Consider the following 21,303-nt stretch of genomic DNA (forward strand, 5'->3'; position numbering starts at 1 on the left):
AGAGCCAATCAAAGTAATGAGATGACTGATGGTTTTAGAATAGACCGTTTTCTTTGATTGAATATAAAAAGCCCAAAACACACTGAAAATAACTGCTCACTGCCTCATTCAGGTGCTTAACACAATCCACAAGGTGACAGCGGTTCTTACACAAAAGGCACATACAGACAGAATGTATTTCACTGTGAAGCCTTTTGTTTCTTCAGTTTTATCAATCATAATTCTTTACAGTGAGCTATACAGACACCACATTTAACTGACCTGAAACAGAACCTCACATTCTCTTTCATGGATTTTCAAACACAGCAGTTTGGTCAATGGACCTATCTCTTTCCAAATACCTTACATAGAAATCTTTTTTGCAGTTGGAATACGCTAGCGTTTCAACAGGCGTTGGCTGTATGCAGAAAAGCAGTTAGCCTGGAGAGCAAAAGAGGGGGGGAAACAGGAGAACGTGGTTAGTCAATTACAACTCTATTTCACATGTCAACCCTCTATAGTTGAAGTAAGTCTAGGTCTAGGTTGGAAGATCTAAGGTTGACTGGCACTCCAATAGACTGCACCTTCGTCAGATGATAGTCGATGGGTTGTGACATTGCTAGCTGAAAGTTTTGCACATGCTGCCTGTGCTATCTAATATGTTTTGACTTAAAGGGGGAGATCGAGTTTATGAACTTTTAATGGTTTGCACTGCAGCTTGAGACCTTTTAGTCGAGGACCCTAGTTTCAACTGGACTCTTTGGGATGTAATTTGGTGTTATCCTTGCTACTGTATGTTTGCAGAAAGTTCACTATAGTGCCTTGAACTGTGAAAGCTTATCTGAAACTGTGTGGATCAGCTATTCATCATCAATGATAGCAGGCTTACAATGTCTCTGGTAAGGTACTGATGTTGAAAAGGTAATGTACTTCCACCCTGAGCTGATTTAGCAGTCTCTACCCCACGTAACTTTAATGCCACATCAAAATATAGACTATCCGACTCGAGTGGTACCAACAGAGTCATATTGTGACGCAATGGCAAACCAAAATCATCTGATGTTCGGACAACTTGGGAATGAGAACAGGCCGATCAAACAGTGTAGTTGTAGCACTCTACATCCACACACATGCACTCAATATAAAGTACATGATAAACTCCTTCAGCTGTGAAGGTTTAAAACCAGATCTGTAACTTTAATGTGTTCGAGTAGAGTTGATCTAATCACAAAGGTACAAAGAACACAACCAACCATCATATTTATATATTTATATTTATCTTAACACTTGCACCTCATGTTTGAGTTGGGTGGTGGTTGTACAAATGTTTATTTTCCTGTTTTTTTTAAATACATAAAAAAAAACACTCTTTACTATTTAATCATGTCCTCCATCTGGGCTGACAACATGCACTTTATTCACTAAGCGAGGTTTCACTTACTCTCTACTTTCCCAAACCTGTAAATAGTGGAGAGGAATTGTCCACATTTATTACCCCTGATATTATCAGAAATGAGAGCTACCTGGTGAATCTATTTCAGTCAAGGTTATTTGCTGTAGAAGGAAATGACAAAGCCTGAACGAGCGGTGCACCCTGTGTTCTGCAATCAGGATTTATTTAAGATGGAATCGTCTCAATTTGTGACCCTTTCTGCACGTAAGAGGCGAGCGCTGAAGAGCAGATTTAATGGTTTAGATTTACTGTGCTGATAGCTCAGCTTGTATTAGTCAGCCCCCGAAAGGCAGCACCACACTGCTGACTTTGACATAATGCATATTTGATGGACATCAGTTCTCTAAAACGAGCTGATGTCCATGTTTTTGTGTGGGAGGAATTAAACACAGATTCCATTGATACCACAGTCCATCACTTCAATTTGACGTCATACATTCATTTTGTCCTCCTACAAAAATGTGTTTTTGTGATTAGATTCTATATAAAGATAATTGAACTGGACCTGGAGCTGTTTTAATAACATACCTGCAAAAACCAACACATGGACGACTTCTTCACACATCAACTTAATGTTAAACATGGAAAAACCATTGACCTATGATACATAGAAAAATAGATTATACACTTTTAATGTAATACATGACACTCACTGTCATGAAAACAGCTGAGTCTAGCCTTATTTTACACTTTCAAAGTAAAATCATAATGTTTGTAAAAATGGTTACACACAAAAGAACACAGACAATAGATATATCAGACCATTAGTTGTAGCATGGCACAGTCATTGGCAATGTTACCTGACAGCAAGAAGGTCTGTCTGTGTAGAGTTTGCATGTAATAAATGTGTCAGTGAGGGTTCTGTCCTGGTGCTCCAGCTTCCTCTCGCAGTCCAAAGCTGTGTCCCTCAGGGGCTTTGACCAGGGTGTAGCCCATCTCCTGCTCCAAGCCCCTGAGGCTGGCTACAAAAGCCAAAATAATCCCTGTTTGGCCCCATGTTAAAATGGCCATTTTTAAACCAAAAATAAACGTGTGTACAGCCTGGTACCAAAACCTGTTTAAGTCTCAATAGCTTTTTTCTCCATTCATGGAAACTGCTGGCCTAGCTGAGCTCAACCTCTGGCGCTATTATTGTTGCAAAACTATTTCCAAATGCTCAGATCCATGAAAAATATCATAAACACCACGTGATATTTGTAAATGCTTGCATAAGTAATAAAATAGTTGAAAAGTATTTTTGGTCTTAGAGCTGTGAATATAAACAAGTCTTCAGTTAACTGAGGCGGGCCTATCTGTTTACATGGGATTTTGCAACACTGCTGTGAAATATATACAAATGTGTTACATGATCCAAAAATATCTGAGGCAACAGTTTGTTTGCCCTGGCCTCAGGGCCTCAGGGCTTTGGGCTTACAGTGGCTTACTTTTGTCTGCTCAGCTACACTGGTCACTTGTTGTCTTAAACTGAGAAGTCATTTCAAACTTCACCTCACAAGGACAACTTACTCAATAGTGTATCACTGTTTTCTTAAATGCACAATTCTGACACAGGGAGGGTTAAAAGTGGCTAAAGAGTCGCCTCTAAGCGTATCACTAGTTGGCTCAGCCTGTTTAGTGCAGAAAAACTCATGAATTCGGTCAATTAGTGATGAGCTAAGAGGCTTTTGCCAAACCTTCGCTTCGCTCCAAAATTTCAACCAGATGGTTCATTTAAGTGAGTGTGGTACGTGACATCAAGGTCCTTTATCAAAAATTGTTTATTTCACTGAGTTAATAGAAATGACATTGTTCCAATTCATTCTGTCTCTTGAGTCAATCTTATGAACATATTTGATGTTTCTGGCTCCTTCCTATCAGTGTTCATCCTCTGTGTCCAAACTGTTGCTATGACAACAAGTCTCTAATTCTACAATGTCTAAAAAAACACAAATTTGATCAGACTCCATACTTATTTTACTTCAAACATATGATCAGTTTTTAAATGCTCCATTTTACATATTAAACTATTGTTGATAAAATAAGCATTACCCTGGAAACATAATGTAATGAAACAGGAAAAAAACATCTGACACTTTGCATGGAGTCTTTTTGCATAATGAACACTAACAGTTTGATTACAATTGTTTGCTTAGGGACCCTGAAAGCCTCTCCTGGGCTATTGGATGATTTTGCATCATCTTCCTAATAATGCCTTTCCATTTAATGTATAAATATTCTCAGCTCCAGTAAACATGGATGTCCCAGGACTCAAATAACATCAGCCACAGCAACAGCTGCTGCTGCAGCTCCAGCTGTTTGTCTTCGAACAATTTTGTCCTTTTTTTTTTTAAAGCTTGAGCTGTAATACTCAAAACAAATAGATACATGTAGAAATAATGAAGTAACTCATTTTCAGTGTTATAAAGTTATCGTCATGCGGCCAGAATACTAGACGACTACTTGGAGCGGTGACATTTACTTTTGGAATGATTGAGCAAATATTTCCAGTCTGTCAAGTGAGCAGAGCGTGAGGAGAGTCGGTAGAGTTCCTGTGAAATTTAGAAGTCGATCAGTCACTGCAGAACAAAGTCACGGAGCTCGCTTATTGACTTCCTGAGACTAAAAGTCACAGATAGAAAAATCAATTTACAATTAAGTCCCCTTTTTTATCTATGCATTCTTCATTATCATAAGGTAAAGAAGAAATGACAACACGGTGCTCTGCTTGATCTGCCGGGGGACAGGATTAACTGTACCTGACAAGATATCTTTTTTGCTGTTTCTGGGTTTTGTATAGTAAATAGTGCCCAGTTTGTTTTGCACCCCTTGTAAACAGCATAGGACTTTTATGTCTGTGCGCACAGATCCCCTAGAGCAGATACAAATGTTAAAGAAATACAAATTCAATGAACTATTTTTTATGTTACTGATGGAGCTAGACACAAACCACCTGAACCAAACAAAATCTGAGAAGGTCAGGGCATTAATAGGCATGAGGCTAAGTGGGCAACACTTCTGCACTGCTCACAAAACATGCATGTGGAAGTGATTTGCATCTGATTGGTACAAAGCAAGCACAACAAAAAAAGTTAAAGTGCACTCTTATTACTTTTGGTTGCGAGCCTTTGTCATACAATTTAAGGCTGAACATGACGAAAAAAAAGCATGAAAATGTTGACCGTGTGACTCAAAATGATACTGAAGTGTGCATCTGTGCATTCATGGTGCTCTTTGCTTTCAGCTCTCCACAGAGACACCCGACTTCAGAGCAGCAGTGAAACACAAACAGCAGCTCGGTTGAGAGATCCTCATCTCTTGATGGAATGATACAACAGAGCTCAAATGTTTGGAGATGTTATAGTTACATCATGAGGAGACGGATGGAGTCACATCTGACTGGGATCAGTGAGACGGATGTATTCTGTCAGATCAAATAACAAATATAGAAAAAAAAATCACCACTGGTAACCACATATTTCAGACATTAACATTCTCTATAAGGCTTCAAATTCAGATCTCCTTGTCGTATAATTAACTCATGTGTCCTTACCAGTCTGATGGACCACACTGCTGTCAATCCACTGTGAGTGAATTTGAAGTGATCTAAACCCACAGCACTTGTACAAGTGTACAAAACATTGAGTAGCACTGGAAAGAGAATCTTTCTGTCTTTTGTAGTGTCATTGCTGACAATACCCACAACTGATTTGACATCCACTTCATTTAACAACAGGGGATGTAAACTGTGTCTGTTTGCAACCCACACGGCAACAGATCCTCAAAATCAACTCAATATGAGTGTTGTCCTCCATTCATCCTGTTACATTACTTTTCTGAGTTGAAATTAGTTTTCTGTTAATCTGCTGATGAGAAAAGATATGATCTAATTCCCATCTTGTTACTACTTGCTCCACTCTTGGCTTTGGAAGAGTTTTGACATTTTCCTTTCACCCACACATGTAGAGTGAAATGTCTGCACCTGTATATTTTACTGTATTTTTTGTTATTATGACAAAATGTACCTGGTTGTACCAGGATTGTAATTCAAAGCTCCTCCCTCCCTCTGTTGTTCTTCTTCTATTAACATGTTCTTTTGGTCCGCTCCCCTCCCCCCTTTTGTAAGATTCTCTTGTCTAATTCATCATCTTAATCCATCCCCTTATTTATTATTTTATAATGTGTATGTTTAACCAAAATGTTTAAGTGTCTGTTGATATATTGATGTGATTTAAAAGTCACATAAAAATAGTTTTTTATATCATAGAACCTCGCCTAACTTTAGCGCAAGTTAAGTCATCTTACCTGCATTATCTTTATTTTATTTGTGTAGGAGCTGCAGTGGGCTGGGAATATTTACATGGAGGTTATGTCTGTTTGTTTCCCTGTCTGTAATAAAGGAGGTAAACCCAGAAGATAATCCAGTATCACACTACCATCCCATACTCATCACAAAATGTTATGGATGTTTGAAAATCCTTGCATGACAACATAACACTTCTCTTTGTGTGTTCTGGTCCAGAGCAGGCCTCTTGGTCAGTCGGTCAGTTGTGTCTGTTTGTTTTTTCATTATTAACATTATGATGTTATTTCAGCAGACTGAAAACCTCAACAACATCCGTTTCTTTTTTGGGTTCATACTGCTTAAGCAAGCAACAGTGAAGCCTCTGTCTAACTTACTATTTACACTTACATGGACTCGAAATGATAACAAATGGTTGCTTCCCAGCAGATTTATGTACAAAAACGGCCACTTCTCGAGTTGCTGAATTGAAAATGCAATGCACAGAAAAGTAAAAGGTAGGTATACCGGGCTGACTGTCAGGGGTCAGAGCTTGTCAGAGAGATTCGGTGGTTATGGTCAGTGTGGTGTAAACTGCAGCGTCGGTACTGTTCAGGGCTTGTCTAAGGCTTTTTGCCTGATTCAACATGTAGAATTGGCCTCCACTAGTCGGGGAGAGAAATCAATCTGATTGGCTCTCAGCAGGCATCTTGGGGCAGGATCAGAGAAACGGACATGAGAGCATGTACAGAAGTCTATGTCCCCATAACGTCAGACGTTTTCTCAAGTCGAGTTAATTACAACGTGTCCGGTAGGAATTTTTATATCCTTGAGTCTTCTGGTTTTCGGCTTTGTGTGACAAGACTGGTGCCGCCTGCTGGTATGGAGTGTTATTGTCTCTCGCCCATGCGCAGAATGCAGAAAGTCATTGGCAGTAGGCTTCGATCAGTTTGGTGTGAACAGTGCAAGTCAGTTTGGTCTGAGCGTTTGGAAACCAGCCTTAGTTCTTGGCTTGAAATCATCTAAAGCAGCAACAGCTTGCTACACCAAAATTTGTTTTAGCCATTGTTCCCAGAGGCATTTATGATCCTCAGATCACATGATGGGTTCTGATATTGCTTGGATCATCTACCAGTGTTGTGGTAAAGCTGCAGAGCATCTGTCCATCTGTCTGGGATGAGTGGCTGATTCCCTGTATCTAGCAAATCACACACTGGCTGCTGTCAATGTTCAGTAAGAGGTTCAAAATGATGCTGAAATAATTGAATCATGATGCAAATTTGAAAAAGTAAAAATCCATCCTTCATCAGTTCAATCCAAAAGTCTAGATACGGAAACAGCTTTGGCTGATTCTTGATCAGACTGTGGATCAAACATTTCTTTATGCAGATAGGTTTAGGTGGGTAGATTTGTACAAACGTTGCTGGCAGGCTGATGTACATTCCTCAACTCGTGTTTTATGCCCTGTACTAACATTAGACATAACCCTACCCCTCTAAGAACTGAATAAAGGGCTCCCCATATCTGTCGAAACTGCACATAGAGAGACAGGCAGAAAGGCAGGACAGAAAATGGAGATTTATTGAGAAAAAAAGAAACTTGCATCTTATCGCTTTGAGGGAAGGTGCTACAAACCTTGATCTCTCACTACCAACTGTCTACTCCTGCTGATCAGATATGAATAAGAGTGTGGCAATTTGTGAAGAGGATGAGTCACACAATTGCTTGAAATACTAACACCTCTCTGATTGACACCCTCAGTTTTCACACTTTGTTGTTTCAAGATTTGAAAGAAACACAAAATCCTCAGTTTGGCTTCTAGTATGTGCATGAAAAATGTGCTCCCTCACAGTGACAGTGAGATCAGGCAGAGAACCTTCAGGTGGATAATGAAGCAGTTGGCAGGAAATAAACTTCACCTACAAACACAAGAAGGACAAACTAAATGAAAGCATATGGCTTCAGGTGATAGAAAACAATGAAGACAGAAAGAATTTAGAGAGAAAAAGAATTAGTCTTCAGGAAGTAAACGTGACTGTAATGCTAACCATTTATAAAATAACTTAAAGCCATAGAGTGTAAATATTAATGGACGAAGCCTGAGTGACATCACCCATCTGTTACAGCAGGCGGCTCCGGCGGCACATCAGCAGCCGCCATGCTGGAAATCCGGTCTCAGACTAACGTTCAGTCAACCTAACGACAGGATATGAGCTCCAGCTGAGGCCGGTTTTAAGCCTCTTGACAAACCGTTAAATCGCGTCCACCTGTCAATCATGTCAGCTACGTGCCCAACTATGGAAAACACGTATCGTTCATTAAATCAAGATGGAGCCGTTTAAAAAAATCACGACCTGTACAATGTGTGCCCATGAGGACAATAACTAATTAGACCTATTTTGTTTTTTATACCAGGCTGTAAACATGTTAATATCTACTGTAAAAACTGGCATTTGTAAATGTGGTGTGTATGTGATTTCCAGGGCTCTTGGAGTCAGCTTTGAAAAGATACTCAAAGAACTGCAGGATTATGCACTTCGGCATTGGCTTCATTTTTCAATACCCGAGGGTTCTGCTTGCTTAAAACAGGGGAGAAGTGAGAAGTAATTCAGCCTGAGTGCAGGAAGAGAAACCTTTCACCCCAAAGTCGTGGACTTTCCACAACCAGCGTTGACTTGACTGACATCAATTACTCCCAAACACCTTTTCCTTTTAAGACAATGAACATCCTATTGTTTTCTCTTTATCATGTTGAACACTTATGTAAATGTAATTTATTTTTGTCCAGGGGATTCTGGATTTAAAGGCTTGGCGGAAATCTTACTAATCTGAAAACAACATTATGTTAAACTGTGATAAACTCAAGATAGTAGAGGATTACATGGCACATGCACAGACAACCCCTACAGCTCTTATTTTTAATTAGCCCAAACTTTTCAAAAACTCACGCTTCTTGTTTTTAGAATAATGCTGACTATCAGAGAGACAATGGACATACAACTTTGAGTGTCCCCAACAGGCTTTAGTATGAAAGTGTGAGTGCACACAAGATAATTACTACTACAATTGGTGCACAACTTTTACATTTTATGGGGAGCTTGACATGCTAAACATATGGCTGCTAGACTGGTACATAACACATCACCATGATTGCACGTTTAAGTATTTTCTATACTTCAAGTGTTGCTCCTTACAGAACGACCATGATATGTGTGTGCTATCCGTTATTTAGGGTACAAAAAGGTTAACTCCGCTTAAAAGGTAGAACTATATAACTAACCCATTCAGTTAATTTTATACTGAAGACAAATTAAAAATAAACTTATTTATTCAAATATAATGAATTACATTTTCCCATGCATCATCAGTGATCCATTAACATCTATTTCTGTTGTGTATATTTATGTTTTCACACAGCTGATGCAGACTGATAATGAGCATTATAAGTGTTAGGAGACAGTAATTTGTCCCTTTGGTATGAATAATGACAAAACAAAAAGCAGACATCTTTCACAGAAAAACACATTTCATTGTTGCCTCATGTTTTCATCAGCTTTTGACCATAAGGTTGATCAGAGAAAATCCACAAACTGGAATGCTGATCTTTACTTTTTACTTTCATTACCAAATTATTTGCATATAGAGATCAGTGACAACCACAACTGTTCAAGACAAACTGATTTAGTTTCAGAGGTTAAGCATGAATGAATTCAGTGATCACTGGCTAGAATCGTGTGAATGACATGGGGATAGTTTGTGGAACTGGGTTGTGAAACATTACATTCATACCATCATAATAGTTAGGTTTCCTCATCCAATGAGGTTGACTTTCAGTAATGTAATCTTGTTGCCAAAAAAAGTCAGAAGATCATGGTTTTAAACTGAAAAAGGTTATCCTATGGAAAGCCAAAATGTAGTTAACAATTTCATGGCAATTAGCAAATCAAATTTTATGTGTTCCACTGGACATTTTTAATCAGATGTTGGTTCCAGAGGAAACATTAATCATCCAAATCCATTAGTTATACACAATATCTCAGATGGCTTGACTGATTTTACAAGATTGGTAATAAATACACAAGTAGTCAGTTAGGTTTATTTATAGCACCTTTCAAGAACAGACATCACAAAGTGCTTTACAATAAAATATTAAAAAAAGATTTGAAATACATACAATTACATATATCCCAAATATAGATAGATCTAACAAAGAAGTCTAAACAAAATGATCTTCAAATGCTTTTTTGAAAATGTAAACAGGATTATTACTGTAAACTCTCAAGGCAAATTTCCCCTAGGGTACAATAAATTGCATTTTATGGTATGGTATGGTATAGAATAGTATGATATAGTATGGTATGGTGAGGTATGGTATTTATAGTCTATATAATAGTCTTTTAGGTGATTTTGTCTTGGTAGCAGCATTTTGGGCACTTGTAGATGTTTAGAGTATGTGAAAAGAAAATCACAATAGTCTAGCTGCAATGAAAAAAAAGCCTGGTCTATCATCTCTAGCTCAGCTTTGGACACAACAGGCCTGAGCATTGATATGTTCCTCACTGTAGATCGTAAGAAGAGGAGTGGACCCAAGTGTTAATGTGCTGGTCCAGGCTCAGGGCCTGACCCATTTGGACACCAGGGCAGGTTTACCAGCAGAGGATAAAACAAGGAGACTATTTACCTATGAAACCACATGTTAATCAGAACCTCTGTTTTATCTGTGCTCAACTGGAGACATTTTTAAAATGAATAGATTATTCAAGTTTTTTTTGTTGCACTGCTGACCCTCTACAGCTATATAAAGCTAACAAAAGCAGTCATTTGTATTGTTGACACTGAGTTGTTATGAAGTGTGGGATTCAGGTACTTGTGGTGGGATGATGCTGTGAGTGTGAGCGGTCAACTTGATATGCTTCATACACTTCACATTAGGACAGATTTAATTCTGTACACAACTCACAGCAGGCGAAATGTTTTTTTTCCTCTAAAACATGGCAGCCTTTACTGCAAAACTAAAAAGTTTGCCCTACTCTAAAAATTAAATATTGTACTTTTGAAAGACCGAGGACTTTCTCAAGAATATTTCCTTCTTCTTACTCGTAAAAAACAAAAAGTCATGATAACATAAAATTCTAAGTAAGTTTTACTTCAAGTCTATGAAAATGTTGTGTTAACTCAATATTATACAATATGTCACCTCAACTAATTGAAAGTTTTTCAAACTTTGAAAAGTGATTCATATTAACTTAAAAATGGTTAGCTCTATTTTCGATGAAGAGGAGTATTTCTCTTACCTTGGTGCAGCAAGGGGGCTTTGGGGATGTGGATGGAGATGTACCTTTGCTGGGCAGTGAGTCTGAACGTGCTCTTTTGTGATCTGGGGAGTGGCTGGATTTCCCGATTTTCTTGGTGAGTGAAGTTGCCATGCTCATGATGCCGAGTCTTCTGGAACAGTGGTCGAAAAAGTCGTCAAAACAATTCTCCAGAAGGTCCAGGTCGGTTGAAATTGTATTCTGATTTTAGAAAAAGAAGGAAATGGAGTTTGTAGAGAGAATACAGAAAAAAAATATGCTTAAAAGTTCGATCAGAGTTGTTGTTGTCTAACAGCTGGATGCCACTATCATGGATCTCGGACTGTCTCGTGAGAGTTGCGTTCACAGTGGCATTGGACTTCCTCCTCCGAAAATAAACTTACCGGCCTCGACATGACAATTGTCAAGACTGACAAAGAATTGACTACCTATTTACAATGATTCCCAGACACACCCATCTCTCGTCTCGCAAGATTTCTCCCGAAGCCCCTTGTCTCTCACCAACCCCTGAGAACGGGGGGAGGGAAACTTCCCTCTTTCCTTCTTTTTTCTCTGCAGTCAAAAGCGCACAACCCCATTGCAGATGACGTGGCCCAGGTACTCTGTCTCTGCAGCAGCAAAGACGCACTTCGATGCGGTGACAGTCAGCACGGCAGAATGAAGGTGATCCAAGACAGCTTGCAGGTATTCCAGTTGTTCCTGCCACGTGTTACTGTAAATGACAATGTCATCCAGATATGCTGCAGCAAAACCATAAATCACAAAGTACCTGGTCCATGAGTCTCTGGAAAGTTGCTGGCGCGCCGAGCAACCCAAATGGCATTACTGTGAACAGGAAAGGGCCCCGTGGTGTCCTGAAGGCTTCCCTACCCCCAGGATCTCTGCCTGGCTGACCTGTCATACCAGGACTTCTGTTGCTGCTGAGCGTGGACCATGTGCGATTGGGCCAGCTTACCCACTTTCTCCAGCCGCTGTCTCATCTGGATGACATAGGATACAACGTTAACAGATGCCCCCCTCCCAGATCTCTCTCAACAGTGTCAATGGCCCCCCAACTTCATGTCCATATAAAGTTCAAAAGGAGAGAAACCAGTGGAGGATTGCGGAGGGCTCATTGGATTGCCTGACCTGCATTCTGGTTACCACAGCGTTACACTTATGCTTTGTTCTGGCTCCAACAAATCGAAAAGAACTGGTATGTCTCTTTCTAGAAAAGCATCAAATGGCAGATTATCAGCAACCCCAATGTTCAAAAGTTAAGTTTGACCTTCTACCTTACATGTCAGCTGTTGGATAAGGCTTCTCGTCTCCATGAACCTCACATGCAACTCTTTTGGGCTCTCATCAGGGTTGACGTCCAGGGAGCGAAATCTTTGCCTGTAAATCTCGGGGTTAATGTCATTTTTAGCAAGAATGGCAGACCTTACCCTTCCATAATTAAGAGAGTCATCAATGTCCATATGCTTATAAGCACCTCTAGCCTTGCCAGTAAGGAGTGGTATTAAGTGAAAAACCCAATCAGCTCTCTGCCACCAGCATGCTACAGCAATACATTCAAATGTGACTAGTGTTCTATGTCGTCATTATCAAAAAATGTTTCCAACCTGGGCTCAAAGTGTGAGTGAAAAGGACCTGCAGAGGCCTCCTTACCTTCCCCCTCAGTGGCTTGTATATATACTTCAGCCTATGTGTGTGTTGCATGACTACAGAGTGTAAAAACTGAAATTTCCCCTTGCGGGGATCAATAAAAGTAAATCTTATCTTAATCTTATTATACCCCTGTGTGGCTCAATGCAAGGTATGTGACTCATCAGTCATTGTTAACAGAATCCTATAGAATCAGTTAAATTAATTATTTTCAATGAAAAAAACATTTTTCAATAGATATACAGAGGAGGAGAGATTACGATATCTGGTTAAATTGTTTGCTTTGTGTATTTATTTACTCTGGAAGATAGCTGTTGCGGTCCGTCTTTTCAATCTTTGACCAGCATTTCCACAATTACAAATCGGCACACTAGTGTTCACATTGATCGATTGCTCTTCATTGTCAGACAAAGTCTGAGTTCCTGCAAACCAAGGCTTGGAATTTGGAGAGGTGCCATGTCACTTCCTGAGTACTGTCAATGTGCCTCTGAGCAAGGCATCAACCCTCCCAACAGCTCTGGCATGCTCTCTTTGTATCAGCCCAACTCTTGACATCTCTCCATTAATGCATGTCCATAGATCCTGTTTTCAGCATGTGTGTAATTCTGTCCTGTCTGTGTGAGAAGCATGTCTCTCAATTACACAGGGAGATTAATAGAGTATGTAAAAGTAAAAAAACCCAAAATAAACCATTTGGGTGAAACATTGTATTGTACTACAGTAGTATTTTTTAAACTCAGAGGGAAAAGATGCCCCATTAAGTCTCACTACAAGTTATGTTAATATTGACAAGCATTACCTCAGTGGCAGTGGAGATTTTGACCAGTGTGTCCACCTGGTACAAGCCGCACAGTGTTGGTATCCTTCTTGGTGAGAAGCTCAACGTCGCTCCATGTCGCCATTTCACGGAGCTAGATACATGGAAAGAAATCTCAATCTCAATGTCTGTAAAGTAGTAAACACAAGTGTCTAGGGCGGCTGTGGCTCAGTTGGTAGAATCGTCGCCTCACAACCAGAAGAGCAAGGGTTCAATCCCCAGCTGAGCAACATGGCCAATGTGTCCTAGGGCAGGACACTTGCCCTGCATTGTTCCCACTGCTTCGGTTGCTGTGTATGACTGAATTGGTGTTGTACTTACTCTATGATGTATGTTGCTTTGGATAGAAGGGTCTGCTAAATTAATTGTAACACTGTCTAGAGTTAAAGTCCTGACTGAAATTCTTACTTTTAATTAACAACAGAAAATATAACAAATGTCTGCATTATTATAAAACCTTTCTCCCTCTATTTAAATAATGATTTCACTATTTAAATGCATCTTTATTGGTTTATTTTACTTTATATTCTGTATATTACTCTTTCATTTGTGCTTGTCTTTATGAAGGCTACTGTATGTTATTTAATTGTACTTATTAATTATGACTTTTATTCATTACTGAATGAATCAAAGGAAGTAGGAACAAATATCTGCAATTCGGATACGGCCAATGTCTCCTGACTTTATAGACGACTGCATTAACAAAATGGCCGCCGCTGGGTGCAGCACAACTCAAATAGTGGGTTTACACTTTTCTATTAAAGCAAAGAAATCAATGTATGATTGTGGCTGATTTCAGGCAGGATGGAATGGTGGCTTGTGACAGGGAGAGGTTGAAGATGCAGGTGAAGACTTGTGAGAGCTGGTCTGCACAGACTTTGAGCACCTTCCCTGGTACTCCGTCTGGGCCAGCTGCCTTCCTGGGGTTTACTGCTCTTAGCACCCGTCTCACTTCGTGCTCCTGTACAGTGAGTGTGACGGTGCTATGTGCTGGTGGAGGCTGAGGTGGTGTGGCTGTGTGGAGCTCAGTTTTCTCAAACCTTACGAAGAAGCAGTTCAGCTCCTCTGCCAGCGAGGCGTCTGAGTTCCCAGGTGTGATGTTGCAGCCCCTGAAGTTTGTGCTTTGTTGTATGCCTTGCCACACCTGTCGTGGGTTGTTGTCAGAGAGGTGGTCCTCTATCCTCCTCCTGTAGGCTGATTTAGCATCCTTGATTCCTCTCTTCAGGTCGGCTCTAGAAGCACTGTACAGCGCTCTATCACCTGACCTGAAGGCAGAGTCGCGGTTTCTAAGCAGCATTTGGACCTGGCTGGTCATCCAGGGTTTCTGGTTGGGAAAAACCTGGATGCTTTTTTCAACAGTGACATTTTCAATGCAGTACTTGATGTAGGTCAGTACTGTCTCTGTGTGTTCTGCCAGGTCCTGATGTTCAAATACATCCCACTGGGTGTTAGCAAAGCAGTCCTGTAGCTGAGAGAGTGCATCCTCAGGCCAAGTTGTAACAGTCTTTGTAAGGGGTGTAGTTCTCCTCCTGAGAGGGGTGTATGCCAGGGTAAGGAGCATTATCTATGATTATGCTATTGTTGGACCAGTCGTTCTGTACGTAAATGCAGAGACCCCCCTCCTCTGCTCTTACCGGAGTCTTTGTTTCTGTCCCAGTGGTGGAGAGTGCGGCCTGCTAGCTGTACTGCAGCGTCGGGGATCCGCAGGTGAAGCCAGGTCTCAGTTATAATCATAACACAGCAGTTACGAACATAGCGATTCCCAGCCATTTGTAGTTCAAGCTCGTCCATCTTGTGAGCCATTGATTGCGTTTGTGAGGAACATACTGGGCAGAGAAGGCTTATGTGGCTGTGTCCTGAGTTTCACCAGAAGGCCTGACCGGCGTCCTCGCTTCTGCTTTCTCTCCCTCCGCCGTCTCTGCCGCCTGCTGGACCCGATAATAATCCACAGAGAGCCCGGTGGTCTCGTGACGTCGTCGGGTATATTGTGAGTGCATTGAAAGTCGCCTGTGATAGGTAACTTGTGCCGAAAACCAATGTCGAGTAAGTCCTGGCGGCTATAGCAGCGATTTGCATCCTCCTGGTAATAGAAGATGAGATTGTCCTGGAGGATCAGATCGTTCAGCATATAGTAGCTATGCCCGTGGGTCTGCTGTATGCAATTACATTGAGTACCAAAAGGAAGTGCAGTATACATTTAAAGTCATACAGAAGAACCTAATGAATATCGATGGTGACCACTGCCCCTTCAAGTTTCCATGGACTGAGAAAAGGACTTCTTTCTAAAGCTGTGTAGGCACTACACTGAGGTCGGGAGTTTTGTGAAAGCTGCCAAGACATATTTGGACATTTTCTCACAGATCATTTCTGAAATGTTTGTTTCACTAGTAAGATCACCTCATTAAATGTGTAAAATATTGATTTTATAACTTTATTGCATCTGAAAATGCTGATAAAAGTGACTGATAAATATAACAAATATGAAATATTACTGAGAGGGAGAGTTTTTGAGTGACGATCCACCGCCAGCACCGAGGGGCCACGCAGCCTCAGGTGCGGGGATCTCAACCGGTAATGATGATTATTAAATATAATATGAACTGTTTTTTGCACATTCTTGTGTGGAAATGTTTTTACTAACAGGCCAGCACAGTATTTTAGGTAAAAACATTTGTAAATGTTTAGATGTGCTATTTGATCTGATCTGCTATTAACGGTTGAAGAACTTAAGTTGGTTGGTTTCTATGATAAAACCAATAACCTGTTGAGGAGATACCTTTTTTTATTGTTATATAAAGGAAGTTGAAAGTTTCTACAAAAGCAAAGAGAATCTCTAAAACTGTATAAACTAAACTGATTTAAGTTGAATAAAATAAAAAAATATATATATTCAATTTAAATTGATGAATTCATTTAACTCAATATTTTAGGTGTATTCAACTTTTGATAAAGTATTTTTGATTTCAAGTCAAAAGAAATTGATAGACCATTTTGCTTTGACTAGATAATTTCAAAGAAACTGAAAAAGTTTTGTTGACTTAAAGGTCCCATATTATGCTTTTTCTGGTTTTATATGCTCTTTAGTGTGTTTTCCAAGTGTCCTGTGCATGTTTAGGCACATCTATGTGCAAAAATTCAAAGTCCGCGGAAACGCGGCTTCTCCTACCTCCTCCTGTTATCTGTAGCATTAGCTGCATGTAACGCTCAGTTCTAGCCCCCCTCAATAAAAATTTGTCAGTCCGACGTCATTGTCAGTGTGAGATCACTGATCTAAGCCCATTCGCTCATTGTGGCAAGCCCAGCAGCTCATGTTGCCCGTTAACTTCTGTAGCACTTCCACGATATGCCGTAGCCTGCGGTAGCAGAGTAGTGCTAAGGTGCTAATGTTTATGCTCCCCTCGGACAGAGCCAGTGGCTGCATTCCCAATATGGTAAAAGAGGCGGGACATTTCCGAGAAGCAACTGACCAATAACGACAGAGCAGATCGGCAGACCAATCAGAGCAGACTTGGCCCACGTGGGGCTCTGCAGTGGGGACTCAGCAGAGCGTAGCTGACAGACTCAGAGTGTAGAGGGAGCAAGGAGGAGCAGTACGTGAAAACAGACACTTTTTTTCAGACTTTAGCTATTGTGAACGTACAAAAGTAGGTACATCGGTTAAATATACGAACCCCAAAAAGGGCATAATATGGGCTCTTTAAAGATTTAAGTACAACTGACTTGATGTCAAGTTTATTTGACTTTTGACGTTTATTATTTTTTTAGTGATAGAGGAGTGATGAACACTGAAATCCAGGTGCAGAAACGCATAGGCATGAAAATCTTTTAGAAATGAAGACGTCAGCTTTGTTTCTAGAAAGAGTCTCTGGCCGTCTTGTCTGCATCCTTTGCACTGACGCTAATTCACATTTACATTCCAGTCAGTTTTACTTGGCTCTTACGCAAAGTGACTTATAATGAATGCTTCTGAACTAGGACAGCAGCTTTAATCAGAATCACTGCAAACCCTCATAACTATGTGGCCAGGAATAAACAAAATGACAGCATGATTAGAGGTTATGAGAGCCAATAACAGTGACAGCCAATAGGGTATTTAAAGATTCTATGGGGTTAGATCCCTTTTGGGGTCTGTGTGTCTTTTTTGTTGTATTATTCATGATATTTCCTGGCTTGATAAGGGTTAAAATCTTAACAGCTAGATATGCAAATCCCTCTCCCAATTCTCCTTTTCATTTCCCAAGCACGATTATATTCAACTTCCACATGAATATTCTGCTGAGGGCCTGATGCCTAATAAGAAAACATGATTGAGGTGCCCAGGCACTGTGAAATAAGTGACTGGAGGAAGAGATTTCTGACACCATTTCTATTCTCTAATCATTGCTGGATGGGTCATCTCATCACCTCAGGTATCAGCTGCGGTGGACGAAGAATGTCAAAGGCTGCGCACCCAATCTAGTCCTGGATTAGGACTAATTTCATGAAATACAAATATTAATGCATTGGATCTGTAAAACTCAACAGATTTCTATTCCAGAGAGAAGTTCTTATCTCTAGATAGCTGCCCAGATCTCCTTTTGGGCATTTTTCCTTTTATGAAGATATGACTGTGGATAGAGTATGTATCCATACATGGGGAGCGACCTAACCGCCAGCACATCAGCGCCGCATCGCCCAAGTATTTTTAAATCAGTTATAACTTATGTTCCTTGTTTATATTGCAAAAATGGGAATATGAAGTGAAATTCCAGGAAGTCTGCTTTTCAATGTAGAAAATGAATTCCTCTATTGCCAAAAGCAGAGCTGACATAACTCTTCCAGGCTGCAAGTGGTTTGAGAGAAATAAACTTGCGGCTTGGATTTTGTTAATTACAATGTTTTCTTTCGTATGTGAGTACAACATTCTTGTCATTCTTCAATTTCTGCAGCAGCACTGTTTTTTAAAACAACGCTGAGCAATCTCTATTGTTAATATTAAGAAAAAAATGACACCGGAAAAACAAACTGATTCACTAGAATGTAGAAATTCACAATAAATTCTCCAACACCAGACACTATACAGCTTTGGTGAATGCCTTTTGGATCCCACTATAGGCTCCTTATTGTGACACACTGCAGCAGCTCTACTAAAACATGGAAAAGAACAAAATAGCCCAAATGTTTTATCAATAACTTCACCATACAAAAGTTGAACTGAACAAAGCTTTACAGTATATATTCTTTAATAAATGTGTCTTCCCTTTATGTAGTTTAGAGCTGATTCATATTTCTAAAGCAGCACTGTTCTTAAGTCAAGTTTATTTTTTAAAGCACATTTTATATGACAAGAATAGACTCAATGTATTAGCTCAAAATTATATCTTAATGTCATGTACAGTGTAAGGATCAAACCAAGACTGCACTGTTTGAACTGCTGCTGTTCAAATAAACATTTTGAAACAAGTAAAAACACAAGACTTATGTGGTGGTGAGAAAGGAGAGTATAACATCTGAAAATAGTCCAAAGCATGCAAATACATCCAACGAAAATGGTGTAGGAGTCCAAAATCAAGGGTCGTTGAGAATAACAAAAAATACTGGGGATTATCGCTATAACAAAATATGATGCTGTGGTGACGTGTGATGCTGGGAATTGATGAGAGAGAATGAGAGGTTGACTGCCCGATCTTAAAAAAAATCCTACACCTTTGAGGCAGGCCAGGACTGCCCAGGTGTGGCTGAACACCACCCACCAGCGACCTGTGGGGACACAAAACACACAAACAGAAAGGCAAAAACACAATAGCAGGTCCTGATGGTGTCACAGCCATCTCATTTTAATACAGAGACTAGAACAATTACATGGAATCACAACGACCGCTTTAAGCTGGTTAAAATCCGATCTTAGTTTGTACATGTTAATACGTCCTCTATGCACACCAAAGCCAGCCATGGAGTGCCACAAGGTTGTGTACTTGGACCAATTCTCTTCACATTACATATGCTTCCTCCTGCCAACATTTTCATTGGTATGCAGATAATACTCAACTATACGTATTGCACATTGAGCTCCTTCCCCTTTCGCTCTCTTTGCATTCACACAATTACTGCATGTCACTATCTGTAAATCTTCATTTAAGTTACTAACCATATTTCTAACTGGGAGCTCCTGCGCTCCCTTGTCTGGTAAGTTCCTCTGGATGGTTTGTGTGGATGGCCTGCTACTATGGACCCCCCACTTCTGACACCAACTGATGTGACTATTATTTTCAACCTTACGTCTATTATCATTATTCTGAATATTAAAGTGAATCTTAGAGCTGCTCAACTTCAACCTCTACAAATAACAATCAGTCCACCCTGTTTCATCATCATTACAGTTGCTAATGTCAATATTAGACTGACCTGTCTATTATCCACTTACTGTTACTGCTAACATGACACATAAGTGTAAGATGGAGATGAGATTTATTTTTGTGAAGTTTTATTTTATAGATCTTTATTTTTCTAAGGTTGAGATAATATACATTATTTCATTTAATTCTAATTTCATTTATATTTACAATTTGTACTTTACAAGAGTATCTGTTTGATATGATGCACTTTGCCTTTAAGGTTACCCACGGTTACGGTTGGAGGAGTGATATTGCTTTAAGACAAGTAAGGTGTCGCTGTTGTTGTTGTTCAGTCTGGGTTTGTCATGGTTTGTTACGGACGGACATTAAAAGTATGAGACGGTCAGCAGAAGTTGTCCCCATGCGTTTACTTACCCACACCCGAAGATATATGTTTAATTAAGTATGTTTAGTGTTAAAGTTAACGGCAAGACAACCGAGGATAATCAACATCACCCAAGAAGCGCCGTTACATAAGTTTACCATTATTACTGACATTGTTACTATAACTCTAACTCATTCATTGTTGTTGCTCTGTTTATCGGTTCTTTTCTGCATCTCCCTCTATCCCACTTTCCAAGTCCAGCACAGTTTGACAGATGGCTGTTCATCACTGTAACTTTACTAATTGCTGCTTAGTGCCGGGCTCATGATGGGTTAATGTTGGGTCTTCATAATATAATATAACAGAGAGTAAGTTCTTTTACCTCCCTTTTGTTAAGTGTATTGAGATAACATTTGTTATAGATTGGCGCTTTACAACTGATTGATTGATTCAAATCCTTTAGAGTGCATAAATTAAACATACTCTGAATCTCAATCATCAACGAAAAAAACAAGTGTATTATTTTAGAATTTTTATATTTGTACTCTATCTTACTTTCTTGTCTTCACATGTGCATTTCCGTCAATGCACAGGGGAAACCATTTTTGGTTGAGTGGACTGCTTTTTATCTGTGCATGTGTGCGTCATTGAATGCGCATTGCAAACATTGATGTTTGGAATAAACAACTGTGAGATGCTGTATTAGATGTCTGTACAGCATTAAATTATAAATCTAAAGTCTGTGTAGAGCAAAATGAAAAACAACATTGACAAGATCATTTAAATCTTCATCCTGCACAGGCTCTACACATATAGACTAACTTGGCTCTTTTATTCAACATCAATGATGTTTTATGTTTAAGATACTGGATGAATCCATTCTTATGTCATCAGAATCAGTAAGTGTCGGTCCTCTCCTGTTTGGAGCACTCTTTATTATGTTCACATGAAGGATAGTAAAAAACAAAACAGCAGAAGAAAGAACATTTGAACACCACCAGAGGACACTGGTTTACAGGATAAAAAAAGAGCCAGGCATTCATATAAGTAGAGTAAAGTATTTTGACATTCAGATAACACCCATCCTCCTTCCCAGCACTGGAAACTGTGTCAGTATAGCATATGTTTTGGTTAGATA

The sequence above is a fragment of the Labrus bergylta genome, chromosome 2, assembly GCF_963930695.1.
Source record: "Labrus bergylta chromosome 2, fLabBer1.1, whole genome shotgun sequence".
Taxonomy (NCBI): Eukaryota; Metazoa; Chordata; class Actinopteri; order Labriformes; family Labridae; genus Labrus; species Labrus bergylta.